A 17,217-nucleotide genomic window follows, 5' to 3' on the forward strand; every position below is an offset into this window, starting at 1 on the left:
TGGTTACAACTACATGTCTGTTCGTCCACCCATTGTAAAGCGCTACGGAATTTGCTGGCGCTATATAAATAAATAATAACTATTCTTTGCAAGGCAGGTGCTCTGGGCAACTGCCTGCCTCTTGGAGTTTAACTCCATTGAGCAAGACAACCAGGAAGCAAAAAGGACCAATTGCCTGAAAGGCAGGGGGTGTAACAAGGTTCATTTATAAAAGTTCCAATATGTATTTAAATCTGCACTTCTTGTCAAAGAGGACAAATTCTTCACAGGTGAAGCCCCTCAGCAAGCTAAAATGTTTTAAGGGTCTGGAGTCTCTTTAATTTTGCTTTAGTTTGAGGAACACAACTTGAACTGAGATCTGTATAGCAGCACACAGTCCAGTAAGCCGAGCTATGGGTAAACTGATAGCAACTGATAGATAGATATTGCCCATTTAAACCCATAGTTTCAATTTAATCAATGGGGTAGTGTGACGTAGTGGTTGGCTTAACACGATATGGCCATATGGTGCATCATTTGTTTGCTAGATGATTTTAAGTAGCCTTGTAAAATTAAAACTGAATAGAATATTTCCACAGATAACATTAGCCCACGGACTACATAAGCTGCCAGTGGGAAAGTTAACCCCTTAAGGACCAAACTTCTGGAATAAAAGGGAATCATGACATGTCACACATGTCATGTGTCCTTAAGGGGTTAATAAGTCCACAAACTTAAACACTGGTGAGCGACATTTGATAATAGGGGACAGAGGTCTTTTATAATTATTTTCTTGCTGTAACATGTGCAACTATTGTACGTTTCTATAGTTTGAGCCTCCTAACGTAACATATTGAAGCAAATTTGGGATATGATAAACATTTTATCCTATGCCTTTATTGGATTCTGACCAAAAATAAATAAATAATAAAATCCTATTATAAACAGTTTTATCAGGTTGTCTGAAGAACCATCAATGGGTTTTACCCACTAAACTCAGAATTGTAGAGAATTGATCAGGAAATTGCGAATTCGATGGCAAAACACACACATATCTAACTCAGCAGGACTTTCTTCATGTAATCAAAAAAATAAATAAAACCCAGCAACACACACACACATTATTATTAGTCAAACTCTGCAGTGCTATATAGGGATAATAATTCACATAAACTAATTATATCAGAAGTCTTTAGTTACAGGGACACTCCAGGCTCAAATTAAACCGTTTAATACAATATGCATTAAAAGAACATGCAAAACCAATCCAACATAATAAAAAGATAGACGTTAAAGTTCCTTCAATTTCTGCAAATCCCTAAACTTTACCAAAATCATCTTTGGACTCAGACGTCTCCAGAAATTAACCTGGTTAGCTAGGACCCTGAATTGTTGGGCATATTTCACTAGTCACTGCAAGGGTTGAAGGTACGGGAGGAGCTGAATCAAATACAAGTCTCAGAGGTCTGCTCAGAGAAGGGTTTTTGGGTAGTTCAGTTATCAACCTCTACTTAAAGGGGAACTCACAGCACCAAATTCCCTGGCACTCCCTCACAGTAAGTTGCTTACCTGGACCCTCTTCACTTACTGTGCCTGTATGTCATTAGTGTTTTGTTCGAATTAAATGTTTGTGTTGTTTCCTGTGGTACAGTGCTGCAGAATGTTGGCGCTATATAAATAATTGAAATTGGGTCTGCCAGGGTGCCATTACCAACTCCTCTTAAAAGGATACTATAAGTGCCAGGAGTACACAGCTGTATTCCTGGCACTGTTGCTCCCGCTTCCCGGTAAATAAAGGGTTAAAAAAAATTTATATATATATATATATATATATATATATATATATATATATATATATATATATATATATAAACACACAACCAAAAAAAACACTTTACTTTTCTATGGAACTGCAATGTTTAATATTGCTGCACGAAATGCAAACGGGACAGTGCACCCAAACCACTTCAATTAGCTAAAGTGGTCTGGGTGCCTACAGTGCCCCTTCAAGCCAGAAGCTCCTGCAAGGATGGTCTGTTAACTAAGACAAGCCCTGCAAAGTATTGGCATTATTTACTGAGCAGCAAGTAATGTTTCAAAAACAGAATTTTACCTTTGACACATAGTATGGACTTGAAGAAGAAGAGAAAAAAAAAAAAAGACTTTAAATGGTGAAATACAAAACAGTGACCACAACAGTTTGAGAAATTCTTCCAGATCAGCTATTTTTGCCTCATTTCAGTACTTAATTCACCATTTAGTAAATAAACAGCAGAGCTCTGCTATTTCATCCTACATGCTGCAATTACCTTTCCAATTTACCACAATTCACTGTTTATTGAATAAGGATCTGCATTGGTCCTATAACGTCAGAATGATCTTTTCAGACAACTCGCATTACCTCCAATAATAGCCCCCCAGGGCTCTCTGGGATCAGCACATGACCCTTTTCTCTACAGTTCTAAAACGAGAGAGACGCCTGATCGGCGCTTACCACTTCCTACACCCACAGGAAGACAATATGGATTGATTTTAATAGAGGGCAGGCTGGCTAGTTTATAATAAAAAAAAAATTCAAATCATTGCAGAGGAAACCGTGAGAGTGAATTACAACACACACACACACACACACAGCTAATTAGTAATGCCATGTGAGGTCACTAATGGGCAGCTTATAGACTGTTTCAGGCGTTCTGCTTCCTGGAGGGGAGGGATCCACATCCTTGGATTGCAGACATCATTCTCCCAAGGTTGTCTGATCCTTAGACCTGTGTGTTCTATACACACCCAGCTCTCAATCTGCTATTCTATAGAACCTTCATGTTGCTGGATAGTGTGTGGAACTCTCCAGCTGCTACATATGTCTTTTTCTCTATCAACGCAATCCTCTTGTATTTAAAGGACCAGTAACCTGCACACCATCATCCTTCAGCCCAACAGATTTTTTGTTGTTCTTTCTATTTTAGGTAAACTACCCAATACATAAATATTGTATATTATTTAAAAATAGTACCCAGGGAAGAGGAGGGGTTGGTAACCCCCAGCTGTTGCAGTCATTTGCTATTGGGCTTTTTTTTTTTTTTGTCCTGGTTTTTCTTTCTCGAACAGTAAACAAAAAGCAGGAGCTGCAGTTGTTTCCAGCAAAGCCCCGTTCGTATCAGAGTCACTGATGAGAAGCCAAAGGATCTGGGAGCCGAGCCTGCACCAGATACTGCGCTGCCCAGTAAGTGCTCACTTTGTGGCGATCAGACCGCTTTGATTTGGAGTTTTGCTTTAATTGCATATTCGCTGCATTATTGTAGTATCGTTAATGTGGATTGAAGGACGCGCAGCAATGTATGGACAGCGGGCTCAGCAATTCTTAGAGGAAGCCCAGCCTACTCTGTGCCATGCATTATTAACCCACTGGGTGCCAGGGTTTGTAAACAATGCATTGCAATAATCTATTTGGTACTTGAGCTGTATGGCCTTATATAGTAGCTGATGTAACATCTCACCGACTCATTGGTTGTAATGTAGAGAGTGTGTGTGTGTGTGTGTGTGTGTGTGTGTGTGTGTGTGTGTCTCTGTTTGAAACCTAAAACACCCACTAAATAACCTTGAATTTCCATTAAGGTTATTCATTGAACTGAGAAATTATCAGGAAGTTCAAATCTGCTATTTTTCCATTCTATAATTTGATCTAAAAATTTCAACTCCCAGTTAGAAAAATAACTTGGGTTTGTTTTCTTAACCTTGTGATTTGCTGGTGGTGGTGTCTGTGTGTGGATTGATAAACTCCTAGCTATGTGTTTTAAACTATAACATGGTTTGTTTCTAAGTTAATGTAAACAGAACGCTCTTTTTTTGGATTCATTCCAAATGACTGTTTGTCAGTTGCATACATGGCAGGTCATGAAGTCACATAACATATTATTGAATAGCTCCACCTCAGATGACATTTCCAGCAACACTGCTGTATCAAAAGTGCCCCAAAACCGGTTTATGAGATCCTCTTTAGCCATTTAAATAGGAACTGCCACTAAAGAAATGTATGCGCAAACTGGAAACTTATTCATTTATTTTTGCTGTAGTGGTTATGGTGCCAGAAGTATCACAGTGATGTGCCAGAATAACCTGTCCAAAAATCTCCGCTTAGAGGTGGAGATGCTTGTCTCATCATTGGCTGAGTTTGCTCGGATGACAATCAGTCTATGAATTAAATGCTTCAAATAGTGTTTACTTGGATGAGAGAATGAGGACAATTAATTTTTAAAATAAGCGTGCACAAATTAATAAGTAACCCCGTATGGGATATGCCTGCTATGATCTTTCCAGTAATGGCTACTAGTGTTAATGATCTTCGTTGATGGCTTTCGCTTCCTTGTGACTTTAAGCATAGTAAGGGTGTGGGGGGTTAATAAGGAAAATAAAGAATAGTAAATTAGTGTCTTAAGGGTTATTACTAGGTTATCGTTTTTGTCTTAACAACTTCCTCAATCTCTTGTGAAATGCTCTCCTTCAAGTTCAGACTTGAGGGTAGCGGGCCTATTGTTTAGAAGATAATGATAGTTATTTTAGGTTGAAGGAGGTAGACCTCTCTATTCTGCTTTACGATGATCCCCCATGAAGGCTCTGTGACATTAGTTTATGGCGATCAAGGAAAACATGGAAGGGATTTGACTTCATCCCCTCTTGAACCTGGTACACATGTTTGCTAAACAAATTTGATTTAAATTGACTAATTTCTTTCATGTCAGTATATTCTCATGAATGGCAATCATCAAAGTGATTGATTTATGCTAAACAGTTGACAGGAGACATTGCAGGTTGAGGATTTATTTAAATTTTCTCCAAACACATTCATATTTAGGAAACGACAACTCTCCTAATCATTTTTTATTTTTTTATTTTTTTTTAATATGCGTTTATCTCTGGTCCAGATGTTGTACTGCTTGTACCATGTTGTGTGTCTTTACGTGTTGCCATTGGATAGAAACTGTTTTCCAATTGCCATTTCTACCATAAATTTTAGGTTTGCGAGACCCATGACACACAATTATAAAGTGAAATGAGAGTGGTTTACATAGATGCTTCTTCAATTCTTCTTCAAAGTGTTTGTTTATTCTTTTTTTTCTTTCTTGAGGATGTAATTTTGTTATGAAGCAGTTATCTTGTGGTGTTGGAGAGCTGTACCAGTTTGCTACTGCTGTTTTTCATTACTGTATTTTGTCTTTGTGTTGCATATGCTGTCCAACTTATGCTACTGGATACAATATCCCGTATTTACTCGAATCGAATGCGCACCTCAATTTTATTTATTTTTTTTGAAACCTGGAAGCTGAAAAATGTTTTTACTGGGGAATGTCATGCGCATTTATACAAGAAGATACTACTATACAACATTGTGCTACAATGAAAATTTTTATTGCCATATACCATAGTAACCTTGATGGTATCTCAATTTTAGTGTTCTATGTCAAGTCCTATTCATTCTTAATCCCTTTTTCAGGAAAGAAATTAGCTGAAATGCAATTTGCCGTAAATTTTCTAATTTTGCCCTTCATCTAATACACATTAAAATTTTGGAAACTTTATTTTCAAAAAAGGTGCCCATTAGATTAGAGTAAAAACAGTACTGAGTCACTGCTTTGATTCTCAACAAGGTAAGCTCTTCCAGCAGCAAACACCAGTACCCCATGGATAAGGCTCCACTCCAGATCTCCCTGTTATAGTAAGGGGAGGGAGACTGTGAACCCCCCACTTTCCCAAAAGGAAATCAAATTAAAGGTGTGAGTTAAAATTTTTGTGTATCAGTCTATGTGTCATTGTATGTATATAAATGTGTGTTTTGTCTTTGTATAAGAATGTGTGTGTTTTATATGCTTGTGAATGTAAGCGTGCAATTTTCCTAACAAAAGGGGTTTGAGGGTTTATAGAGCGATACACAAAAACATTTTTTTTACAATTGTTTTGGGGGGAGGGGCCAAAATGTTGTTCACCCCAGCTTGCCATGTAACCTGGGTATGCCTCTAGGAACATGGAGGATCTGCAGCCATCAAAAGTGCGGATCCGAAGGTCTTTGATCACCCTCTCTGTCCCTAGAAGGGATACAGCACTCTGACCAGCGGGCTGGGGCACTCAAGCTTAAGGTAGCATCAGCCATGTGGTTTGCACCCCTATAATGTTGCCAGCGAATGTATATTTTTATTCATTTATTGTCACTCAATGCATGCAAATAATACATGAATTTACAGTTCTTTATTGGGTGCATACATGGATGTATGTGCAATATGAGTAGGCCGGCCTGGCCCTTGATTTGATCATGCAGGGAGCTAGGTGTTGACTCAGGGTGTATAATGTAAAACTTTTTTTTTTTTTTTTTTTATAGATCATTTGCAATATTTGAAATAGTATATGGTTGGGGGAGGTGTGTTCTGTTGTTACCGTCAACAAACAGTGACCTCGTTTAATCAGTAGGAAGATATTATCGCATCTGAAAGTGGAACAAGCTTGTTACACTAGAAATAATGTACTCTTACACATTCCTGTGGGGGGAGGGAATATATATCTCTCCAGGCATTATGATGCTAGGACCTGCCAAGAATGGGGTTCATTGAAATTGTGGCAGGCATATGCAATGTATGATAATATAATGTAACTAAACCCCTATTATTTTTTTGCCTAGGTGAGGTGGTTTTTAAATAAAAACTTTTACATTCTGTAAAACTTAAAAAAACTGCTGTTTAGTGAATAAGTGAGAGCGCTAGACCCGTTTAAAACAGAAGGTATAAGTAACCCCTCCTATCCCTCCCACTCTGTATTTTTGTTCCTGTCCTATCCCAGTCATTTTAGGACTAGAGAATTTTTCTTTTTGGCTTACCTGAGGGTTGTTACCTTCCGCCTCAAGGGAGTTCAGCCTCTCTTCCTTGGGAAGTCTTCAGTACACGGTCCTGCGTTACGGTGACCACATTTAGAAAATTACATTCAGAGACACTTCCTTGCCCCTCCCGGACCACCTCTTCACAGCGGCGTAGCGTGGGTTTCAGCATCCATTCCCCTCCATATTTCATGTCCATTTTCCCCCTGGGAAACATGCAGAGCATATGGAGTTACTTGCTGTGACCTGAGGCGTAGAAAGGTTACGCCATCACCCTATTTCCTGCTGTGACCAAGTGGTAGCAGGCTGGGCAGGCACATAGAGAGCATATATATTGATATAACCCCTTTCATTTGAACTGTAAGCTTTTCCTGCTAATTTTAATTTCAGTCAAACTTATTCCTAGGCAGGCCCGTCGCTACCGGACAGGCAAACCAAGCAACTGCTTGGGGCCCCGAGCTGGCCCGGGGCCCCAAGCAGAGCCGGCAGGGCCGCCATCAGGGCATGACAACCGCAACGGTTGTCTTTTAATATAGCCGCTAGATTTACTTATTCCTAGGCCTCTGTGTCTTTTAATATAGCCGCTGGATTTACTTATTCCTAGGCCTCTGTGTCTTTTAAAGGACCACTCTAGGCACCCAGACCACTTCAGCTTAATGAAGTGGTATGGGTGCCAGGTCCAGCTAGGGTTAACTAATTTTTTTATAAACATGGCAGTTTCAGAGAAACTGCTATGTTTATCAATTAGTTAAGCCTTCCCCTTTTTCCTCTAGTGGCTGTCTCATTGACAGCCGCTAGAGGCGCTTGCGTGATTCTCACTGTGAAAATCACAGTGAGAGCACGCAAGCGTCCATAGGAAAGCATTATGAATGCTTTCCTATGTGACCGGCTGAATGCGCGCGCAGCTCTTGCCGCGCGTGCGCATTCAGCCGACGGGGAGGAACGGAGGCGGAGAGGAGGAGGAGAGCTCTCCGCCCAGCGCTGGAAAAAGGTAAGTTTTACCCCTTTTCCCCTTTCCAGAGCCGGGCGGGAGGGGGTCCCTGAGGGTGGGGGCACCCTCAGGGCACTCTAGTGCCAGGAAAACGAGTATGCTTTCCTGGCACTAGAGTGGTCCTTTAATATAGCCGATGGATTTATTTATTCTTAGGCCTCTGTGGATTTATTTATTCTTAGGCCTCCGTGTCTTTTAATATAGTTGCTGGATTCACCTATTCCTATTTATGTGTGTATATCTATATCCTTTTGGCACCTTTTTACACTTTGTCTCCTATCCCATTCTCTCACTACTTCCCAGAGGCTGTGGTGAGACTCTTAGAAAGAAATCTAAATCTCCGCAATGTGGAGCTATTCAATATGAACTCCTCTTTGATGGGTTTTCTGTGTTTATCTATGTAAAAAAATAGTCAAAATCTTTACCTTCCAAGTATAATTCTGGATTGCACCATATGAGAATATTTTCAATGTATTCACTTTTTTTCCTGCAACCGGATGAAATAACTCCTTTTTTTTTTATACGGTGAAGGGAGGTTTATCATGGAATTCTAGGCCTGCTCACTAATTCTACATAATGTGACGTGATTTTTTTTGTTAATCATTTTATTTTATAACGGATTTATAACGGATTCATGCAGTTGGCACGCTGGCTGATTATTCGGAACATAAATGAACATAAATAAGCGATAGCTCATTTAAAGGGAAACTGTAGTGCATTTTCCTGGCACTACAGTTCCCTATAGTGCCCCATCTCCCTACCCCCACTCCATGGTGCAGAAAGGGTTAAACCCCCTTCTGTCAATTACCTGAGTCCAGGCCAATGTCCGTTGGTGCTGATTCGGGCTCCTCTTACTGCTGACCTAATGTGCATGTGCGGCAATAACCACGCTCGCATTAGTATTTACTCCTTAGGAAACCATGTATAATGCTTTCCTATTGGGTTTTACATGACGCTGGATATCTTCTTGCATAGTGTGAGGACGTCCAGCATCAGGAGGCCAAAAGTCACCTAACGACCCAGAAGTCCCTCTAGTGGCTGCCTGGTAGACCACCACTAGAGGCGGAGTTAATCCAGAAAGGTAATTTATTACAGTTTATTAAAAACTGCAATAAATAACTTTGCAGGATTAAGGGACCTGGGATGGTGCACCCAGAACACTTAAAGTGAAGTGATCTGGGTACCTAGTGTCCCCTTTAAATCTTCATGTGGCATTTTATTTTTTTATTTTATTTTTTACACTAGTCTAGTCATTAATTGTGCAATAACTAGTCCAGACACACACATACACACTTAATTGTGCTTTTACAATATTGCATTGTGTTGCAGAAATGAATCAATGTTATGCTGAATCTATAAATAACTTGCTGATAATACTTTTGGTAATTTTGACACACCATTTGCTAGAATTGTCCATTCTTTACTGTTCGAATGTGTGCAAGTTGGACCTCCTAGGATTTTCTATTTTAATAAGGGGAAGCCAACTGCATAAAACCCTGATGTGGACTGTTTCTGTTCTGGAATAAAATCTGTGATCACGTGGATTTACTTCTTTAAAACTATATGAAACCATTAAACGCACGTGTGTTTTTAATTCTGAATGACTGTCAGATGCAGAATGGTGCACAGAGGAGGAATTTAAATGTAAACCAATATAGAAAGGTTTTCAGCAGATTTAACTTTTCTTTGGGTACTGTCGGCACACTGCACCATCGGACAATTCAAAGAACCTTTTCATCTTGTAGATACAAGTAAACTCCCTGCTTTTGACAGCTGACATCACACACAATGTAGCTTCTGAAAATAATAATCTTTTGATGTTATTGTTTGAAACTGATTTCATTAGTGACTGTGCTGCTATAAAATGGAACGGTCCCTTCTGTAAAGGTTACACTACTAAATCCATTAAATAAGACCCGTACAATCTCCTATGACTTGAATAGGTCATATCAATTTTTAGCAATTAAAGGGACACTATAGTCACAAGAACAACTACAATTTATTTTAGTTGTTCTAGTGTCTATAGTATGTCCCTGCAGCCTTTTTGATGTAAACACTGCATTTTGAGAGATTAAAGGGGAAACTCCAGTGCCAGGAAAACGATACGTTTTCCTGGCACTGGAGGGTCCCTCTCCCTCCCACCCACCAATCCCCAGTTACTGAAGGGGTGAAAATCCCTTCAGTGACTTACCTGAGGCAGCGGCGATGTCCCTCGCCGCTGTCTCCTCCTCCGCAACGCTCCTCCCTGTGCTTCCGTCGGCCGGTGGGCGAGACTGATCCCGCCCACCAGCCGAGGAGACCTAATGCGCATTAGCGCTCCCCATAGGAAAGCATTGAAAACTAATTTCAATGCTTTTTCTGTGGGGATTTGAGCGACGCTGGAGGTCCTCACACAGCGTGAGGACGTCCAGCGACGCTCTAGCACAGATAATCTGTAAGGAAGTTCCCTCTAGTGGCTGTCTAGTAGATAGCCACTAGAGGTGGAGTTAACCCTGCAAGGTAATTATTGCAGTTTATAAAAAACTGCAATAATTATACTTGCAGGGTTAGGAGTAGTGGGAGTTGGCACCCAGACCACTCCAATGAGCAGAAGTGGTCTGGGTGCTTGGAGTGTCCCTTTAAGCCGTGTCTACATTACAGCCTAGGAACACTCCTCAGATGGCTACTAGAGGTGCTTCCTGAGGCAGTGTTACAGTGTGCAGCTCTAACGTTCAGCGTCTCCATACTCTGCATGGAGTCGCTGAACTTTCCCCGTAGGAATGCATTGATTCAATGATCATTCTAATCATTCAAGGCACACACTGCAAAGGAAAAGGAGAAATGGAAACATTGTTTCATATGTCTTCCTCCCTACATTCCGACTACCGAGTTCAAAGGACAGCACTTATAACAATGATTGACAGGGAGCTAAGAAGGAGGCGAGGCACTCAATACAAAGTGTGAATTTCTACGTTTTATTTTATTTTTACAATATAAATCTATTGTGAGTGTTTTTGTTTTTTTATGTGGCATAAGCAAACATAAAATAGAAAATCCTGGTATGTTGCATTTACTCTTTATGGTAACCGGTAAAGAATCCTCAGCCTTTTCACACTTTATATGAAATAAGCCATACCTGGTAACCTCTATGCCACTGAGTGAATGCACCCCAGGCTGACCATCAATCCTGCAGCCAGCCCACTGTGGGCGGGCCATGCAGAGAGTACTGTCCTAGTGCCTGTAGTGTAAGTGCATCTAATGTTGTGCTTGCACTTTGCATGTTGTGGACAGTTCACAAGTGTCCCCAAAAGAGGGACACCAGGCATTTAAGTCTTGGATGGCAGGACAGGACCTGAAAATCGGGACGGTTTGGAGGCATGATAACCTAGTGATATATTTTTAGGCAGACATACTGTGGTGGAATCTCGGTAAAAATAAATTTAGTAGGCCGAGATTACCACGTGGTATGTGTACTTGCATATACTGGTGTATCGGTCGGTTGGTTGCACGTGGCAAAGATACAATCAGTAGTGTACGGAGCATGTGCAAGGATACAGGATATAGTATTCCCCTACTCCATTGTGCTGGGCAAGCCATGCGGTCAAACCGGAAGTTAGTTCTTGTTCGATTGATTGGGTAAGAGTATGTGTGGGTGGAGCTTATTATGGGAGGAGTTACATGCCTATATAAGAGACCTACACTATTGTTCGGGGCTCAGATCTTGTTGTATTTTGGTGACATTAGTCCCTCTGAGTCCCGGTCGGTGAATCGAATAAAGAACCTCTTCCTTCCTGAAGAAACCTGTGTCCATCTCTCTGTGCTTGGCTTCCGTCAGTTTCTCCGGTATCAATACATGTACCACTCTTTGAATACAAAGTATAAGTGTTATGAACTGCAGTGCGACACATAAGGATTTAGTCACTAAATTTGAACTAAAAACTGATTTGCAAAATCTAGGCCAAAATGAGTTGGAAAATCTTTATCTGCTATAGCCACAATTTGCCTACTTTAACCTTCCTTTTCCAGTTCAGTTTTCAATTCACTTGTGAATATGCTGTAGAGTCAGGTTATTGTAATTTACATAACAAGCTGTTTTTGTTAACTGTGTGTATGTGTATATGTACCGAAGAGATAAGAAAAAAAATAAAAATACAGCCTTCACATGTGCTTAGAGCAAAACAATGTCACTTGGACCGAAAGAGGTCAAGGAGTCTTATTTTGTCACAATTTTTTCATTCTTTTAAGATGTGCAGTAAACACGAAGTCCAAGCCATGTTTGCAGAGAAAACAGGAAAAAAATGTGTTTGTTTTGGCTATTTTTGCCTTAAATTTCATACTCCTTTTAGTGAAGGACCCTGCAGGTTTCCAAGAGCATACCAGGTAAGGTCAGTGTATCCTATCACCTCTTGCTTGTTTGTAAGGACTGAAAATTGCTAATTAGTGACGAAGATCCTAATCTTTATCTGAAATTGCAATGTTTTCCATTGTAGGGCTGAGGAGACGGGGACGTACACTGCGCCAAAACCACTTCAATGAATGAAGTGGTCTGTGTACTTTTTGTGTCCCTTTAATTGTTAAACTTGAACAGATGGATGTACAATTTTTGGGTTCTGTTGAGAACCTACTGGGGTTAAGGGGCATCTAGTTGGTATAAATGGCTTCATGGCATGCTTGCAGTGTTACTGATGTTAGTCTTTGCTGCAGTTGAAATTACACAGATTGGTAGCTATTTAAAACCAAGGTTTACCATCCTTTTGTGGTTCTAGTAGCCATAAGCATGTTCTATGTATTTTGATCCGGCTTGTTCCAGCTATTTTACCAGTATAATTTATTTCTAGAGCTCTTACCATGGCTAGTGCTATATAATAATTTTCTTATTCTTTAGAGACATATGCACTCTAAGGAACTGTAATACTGACATCTGTTCTCTTTCTGACATTTTGTTATTTGTTAGGATTTGATTTGACTTGCAAGTTAGCTCATATCTCTTCCCTACACTATGCTGGTGTATCTGACTCCTTTAAAAAAAAAAAAAGTATTTTCGAACTCTGTAGTGCCCTAGTCACTGTTTTAAATGACTAGGCCCCCACTGCAAGTGTTAAATAGATGTGTTTTACTTGTTCTCCCTGGCAGTGCCAGTCTGCAGCGGTCCACTCAACCTCTTTGGCTTGGGTGATCGAGATTGATGATCTCAGCCAATCCAATGCTTTCCTACAGAGAATTATAATTTTAACATGCATGTTGAATGGGTGAAAATAATCAGGATTTAAGCTTCTTGGGGGTTTTAATAGACCATGTCATCCACAAAACATGTTTGGTTTATTAGGAGTGGAGGTGGGGTGTATTGGGAGTGGAGTCGGTGGTGGGGTTCTATTGTGTTTTCAAGTTTAGCTAGTGATCACCTTGACATCAAGCCAATCCTATAGCAAACCTCCTACTAACATGTGCCAGTTCTGTAGCCATATCAAATCTGGCAGGAAGAGTAACTGCTTGATTAAAGTGGATCAGGTGTAAAGAGAAACTATGGGGGTAAAATGACCCCCTGGATTTTAATGCTGGCTTTTTGTTTTTGCCAGTGAACTAGAAACTAAAACCGTCTTGGTTTATAAAAATGAGAACCCTTACAAAAAAAATACACAAAACATTAAAGGACCACTATAGTGCCAGGAAAACATACTAGTTTTCCTGGCATTATAGTGCCCTGAGGGTGTCCCCACCCTCAGGGACCCCCCTCACGCCGGGCTGGATGGAGAGGAAGGGGTTAAAACTTATCTTTATTCCAGCGCCGGGCAGGGAGCTCTCCTCCTCCTCTCCGCCTCCGATCCTCCCTTTCGGCTGAATGCGCATGCGCGGCAAGAGCTGCGCGCGCATTCAGCCTGTCGCATAGGAAAGCATTTACAATGCTTTCCTATGGACGCTTGCGTGCTCTCACTGTGATTTTCACAGTGAGAATCACGCAAGCGCCTCTAGCGGCTGTCAGTGAGACAGCCACTAGAGGATTTGGGGGCTGGATTAACCCTATTATAAATTATATAAAAAAAAAAGCAAAAAAAAAAAGCGTTAATCCTAGAGGGACCTGGCACCCAAACCACTTCATTAAGCTGAAGTGGTCTGGGTGCCTAGAGTGGTCCTTTAAGTTAAAAAATATTTTTTATTTTTTGGTATACTTTTTTTTTTCTTAGTAAAATAGAGACTGGTACGGCTCTTAACCCCTTAAGGACCGAGGACGGTTCAGGACCGTCATCGGCATTTTTGCATTGCCGACCGAGGACGGTCCTGAACCGTCCTAACGGTCCAATGTACTTACCCGATCGCCTTCGTTCCCCCGGCGGCGATCGGCGGTGCTCCCGGTGTGGGGAGACTGCCTGCAGCCCAGACAGTCTCCCCATGGCGGTTTAGGACCCCTGTGGCCATGTGATCGCCCAACAGGGCGACCACATGGTCACAATAGGTGTCCTAGTCTCTGCCTGCAGGGGGACTGTCTGTGCTGACAGGCAGTCTCCCTGCTTAGTGTAAAATCATAAAAAAAATAAAGTTTAAAGTTAATAAATAAAAATAATAATTATATATATATATATATATATATATATATATATATATATATAATATGATATATAGACGTATATTATATATATAATATACGTCTAAATATCATATATATAATGTCATACTAAGTGTATTTTTATATTAATATGTACATATATTAATATAAAAATACACTTATAATTAAATTACACACGTGTATATATATAATTATATATATTGTGTATATATATATATTATTATAAACTACAAATAATAAGTAATTTAAATTAAACTAAAAAAATTAAAAATAATAATAAAAATTTTAAAAAAATTATATCTATACGAAATTTTATTCTAACTGTATTTTGATATTAATATATATATATTTATATCAAAATACACTTAGAATGAAATTGTATATATATATATCTATGTATATATAAATAAATAAAAAGAATACGAACTATTCATATGTCCATATACAAAATTACATAAATAATTATATAAATATACACGTAGACTTCAAATATATAAATATGCATATATATTGAAATTCCAAAAAAATTGCAAAAAGCATGTAAACACTGGGTATTTTTAAACTCAGGACAAAATTTGGAATCTATTTAGCAGTTTTTTTCATTCGCTTTTGTAGATGAGTAAAAGATTTTTTACATAAAAGTCAAAAAACATGTATTTTTTTCAATTTTTCATCATATTTTTTCATTTTTTAAAAATTAAATTACATGAGATTATATAAATAATGGTATGTAAAGAAAGCCCCTTTTGTCCTGAAAAAAACAATATATAATTTGTATGGGAACAGTAAATGAGAGAGCGGAAAATTACAGCTAAACACAACCACCACAAAAGTGTCAAAAAGATGCCTGGTCGCAAATGTACAACATCGCAAAAAAAGTCCGGTCCTTAAGGGGTTAATCATGTGAGTGTTATTCTATGTTATATCTATTTTCGATGAATTGTGTATATACTTTGGAGACAATTGATCACACGCCTGAAATAGGTGGGGTGTATGTTAACTTTTTTAGACTTTTACTATACTATGTATGTACTTTAAAATACCTCTGGTTGTGTTTGTTTTAATTTAATTACTTTTTTTTAAAAACTTTTTTTTTTTATCCTTACATCCTGGTTTAATTTGAGGCTTCCCAGACTTAAAGGGAAATTAATGGAATTAAAACGTCATCTTACCTCAAGGGTTTAAACCATAGGCGAACATTCCTCCCAGGGGGTTACATTTTCAAATTTGGGAAGTTCTGATTGCCACCAAGCAGGGGTGCCGGCGATTGTCTGAGAGCGGTCAACTGATGCTCTTAATCAGTCAGTGACTCCTCATTCACAAAACTAGCTTGCAAAAGTTAGATTTCTTTGCAAGTCAATTTTGTGATTGGGGAGTCACTGATTGATTGGCTGAGAGTGGTCAGCTGACGCTCTCAGCCTATCAGCGGCGCCCCTGCCTGGTGGTGCGCTTCCTGAATCTAAAAATTAAAAAGCCTGGAAGTTGCCTGTGAGGAGTGGACATCGCCGCTGGAGGCAACTTAGGGGTTAGACCGTTTTGTGGTTTAACCCCTTGAGTTGAGTGCCTCCAGGGACATCCTGGCACTATAACAACCTCATTTAGATGATGTTTTTTGATTCCTGGAGTGTCCCTTTAACTTGTGGCAGAAATAACAGTCCAGGTCATATAGATAATTTACTAAGCAGTTTCAGCAAAAAGCTGTGCTGTTTACACAAGGCTGAATTCTGTATCTCTCTGCAGACAATAAATGTTAACACTAATAATCCTTTTATTTTACTATTCTAGAACAGGTGAAAGCTGGGAATCATCTGCCTGTGTTTGTTCACTAAACAATACCACTTTCTATTTGAACACGGTATCCACTTGAAATTACCATAGAAAGCTATTTTTACTTTATCCACCCACATACCAGTCATCTACAAAATGAATCTATTTTTTTTTTTTTAATGCATTTAGTTTTCTTGTCAAATCTGTTCTATACATTTTTCATGCAATTGGCATGTGATTTTTATAGGATGTTGATTTTATACTTTATATGTGCACATTTGTAAGATTATTTGTGGGTCCATCGCCAATATTGAATTGAATTGAACGATTACTTAATTAAAAATGTAATTTCTTAGAAAAAAAATAAATATTGAGGGGATAGGGAAGCAGCAGGGGTCAACTCTGGGAGGGAGGCAGCTTCCCCTTGCTGTCTCTGCCTGCAAGGGGGAAGCTTAATACGTCTATTGTCAGTGTGCAGTGCTCACTGGCGATAGGCACGTTTTATGCACAAAATTGAATTTCGGAAGTAAAAAAACAGTAACTAATCCTTGGCACACAATGGCTGATTTCTCTGTATGTGCAGCCTTTCAAGTTTGGAAGTGGTCATGGTGATTGGAGTAACCACTTTACGCATGTTCAATAATCTCTCATCTAATCACTAGTAATATTTTCAAAGGATTGATTACTTAGGCAGCCAGAAGTTGCGAAGGGCAGAACTTATAACCGTGATTGAAAAGGAGCCAATTTCAATGCACTCTAGGATTGAGAGTTGTGGTTTTTACATTTTTAACCCCTTAACGGACGTTTGTCGGTACTAGGTACGTCTGACAAACAGTCGTTAAGGAGCTAGTACGTCCGCAGGAAATAAGAGTTCTTGGTCTCCCTCTCCCCCTCCCCTAGTTTTCTTCTAAACAAACTTCAGCTGGGCCTGCTTCACCAAGCAGGAGTGACCTCCTTTGTGATGCCAACACTCTCGCTTCATTGACAACATGCACGGGTCCAAACAATGTGATGTTGGTCACTCTGATCCTATACTTCCTAGCCAGCGGCGGCTAGGATGCTACCATAGCAACCACAGGT

At 39.5% G+C, this 17,217-nt stretch overlaps 1 protein-coding gene across 3 annotated transcripts in view; it reads left to right on the forward strand.

Moving 5' to 3' along the window:
- Positions 1–2,689: 2,689 nt before the first annotated feature.
- Positions 2,690–17,217, forward strand: part of STAMBPL1 (STAM binding protein like 1) — a 58,186-nt gene continuing 43,658 nt past the window's right edge. Inside the window, exons 1-2 of one of the 3 annotated variants that reach the window (XM_063434093.1) lie at positions 2,690–3,202; positions 5,584–5,624. The gene's annotated coding sequence lies outside the window, so the exon portion shown is untranslated. Of the gene's footprint in view, positions 3,203–3,329; positions 3,397–5,583; positions 5,625–17,217 lie in introns of those variants that run through there. The other 2 variants (XM_063434094.1, XM_063434096.1) reach the window with 2 other exon arrangements.

Source organism: Pelobates fuscus, chromosome 10 (assembly GCF_036172605.1).
Source record: "Pelobates fuscus isolate aPelFus1 chromosome 10, aPelFus1.pri, whole genome shotgun sequence".
Lineage (NCBI taxonomy): Eukaryota > Metazoa > Chordata > Amphibia > Anura > Pelobatidae > Pelobates > Pelobates fuscus.